Raw genomic sequence first — 2,054 nt, 5'->3', positions numbered from 1 at the left:
CATCCCATTTCTTTTGTCTCATTATTGTAATTATGAGTTTCCTCCTAGGATAACATCAGTATGGTTGTTGCAGGATTTTTTGAAACAATAGAATCAGTTGATCCTGAGGAGATCTAGACTACAGAGCGGGAATCAGTAAAAGAAAGACCTGTTTCCTGAGCCTCACATATTTATACTCCACATCTACAAATAAAGACCAAAGACCTGGCACTGTAAAAGATGCATAGATTCAGGTCAAGCATCTCTTAGCCTTGAGGAGTTGGCACTCTATATAGTCTATATAGAGTAGATTAGGAGAGATTTCTACTCCTATAGGCAGAGTCTCTATCACCCTCTGCACAAGCAGGACATATCTGTGGAAGGAGAGACCTCTCCTCTGGATATCATAAAGAATAACGCATACAAAACCTCTCAGGGAGGCAGCTAGACGAGAGACCGCAGTAAGAGTGATTTTCTTGTGGGATTTGCGATGAGAGCTCAGAGGAGCTCAGAGTCACATCCTCTCTCTTAACAAAATCTTTGAGGCTTTTTACACAAATTTTGCTTGAAATACCAAGAATTGGGACCACCTTGTGGACTATATCTTCACTCTCAGGAGTGCATTCCCCAGAATCTCCTGCATCTAACATATACTGGTGTGTCAGTCTGGGTAGACTAGAGAAACAAATCCATAGACACTCATATGTGTGTAAGAAAAACTTTATATACAAGAACAGTTGAATATTGAGAAAATCCCAGCCCAGTTTAGATCAAGTCCATAAGTCTGACATTAGCCCATGTGTATAATACCAATGTATAAAAGTCCTCTTCAGACTCATGAAACACATGCAATGACGCCGAATGCAGGAGCATCACAGGCCAGTGAGTGGGAAGTCTTGTGGATTCAGTGGTGTTGTAAACATCTCAGTTATGTCAGGGGATCTCCATGTGGCTTCTCCACAGAGATATCTCACAGGGACTGAAGAGAGAGAGAGTCTCCCACCGCCAAGGAAGAAATACAGGAGTTGCCAGAACCTGCAATAGAAGGCCATGCCCACACAGAGGCCTCATTAGCTATATCATGATTTACAGGCTAGACTCCACCCCTACATTCTTAATCCTCAAATTGACGCCAGATTATGTAACTACCACAAGTGGGAGCAGAGCATTCTTGGACTGAAATTCCTCACATGCCCTGAGGTAAAACCTCTGCCTGTATGTGCTCAGAAAAAAAATCAGTATGTTGACTATACAGGTTACACCTTCTCCCGCCTTATCGTTGTTGTGCTGTTAGGTGTCTTTGAGGCTGCTCTGACCCATAGTGACCCTATGCCCGACAGAACAAAACACTGTAGTCCTGCACCATCCTCACAATTCAGTCCATATGCCTGAGCCCATTGATGGACCCACCGGGTCAACCCATCTTGTGGAGGGCCTTCCTCTTTTTCACTGCCCCTCCACTTTACCAAACATGATGTCCTTCTCCGGGGACATCATATGTATGTAACACTAAGTCTTGCCATCCGCGCCTCTAAGAAGCACTCTGGCCTTACTTCTTCCAGACCAGATTGGTTTGTCCTTTAAGCAGTCCATTTTACTTTATTCTTTCCCAGCACCACAATTCAAAGGCATCTATTCTTCTACAGTCTTCTTTATTCAATATCCAACTTTCACGTGCATATGGTGCAATGCAGAATACTATGGCTTAGTTTAGGCACTTAGTTCTCAAATAACATCCTTACTTTCAAATAATCAGAAGTCTTGTGCAGCAGATAGCATTGAAAATCTTATGCCTAGCTCTGAAGCATTTTCTCCCTCTTAGGAATCTCTAATAAAATCTCCAGCATTGTCACTTTTGTCTGACCAGAGTAAGACTTCCTCTTGATAAAGATAAGAATCTGAAAGGACCCAAAACCCATTAGTAGGCCACTGGAGATCTCCTTGCAGAGGGGTCTCCAGGAGGAGATGAGCCAGACAGGGTGCGATGTAGCAACGATGAAAAATACAACTTTCCTCTAGTTCCTAAATGCTTCCTCCACCCCACACTATCGTGATCCGAATTCTACCTTGTAAGT

This window comes from Echinops telfairi, unplaced genomic scaffold (genome assembly GCF_000313985.2).
Source record: "Echinops telfairi isolate 266 unplaced genomic scaffold, ASM31398v2 ScPeMD7_7469;HRSCAF=8507_0, whole genome shotgun sequence".
Taxonomy (NCBI): Eukaryota; Metazoa; Chordata; class Mammalia; order Afrosoricida; family Tenrecidae; genus Echinops; species Echinops telfairi.
This window is presented reverse-complemented; position numbering follows the sequence as displayed.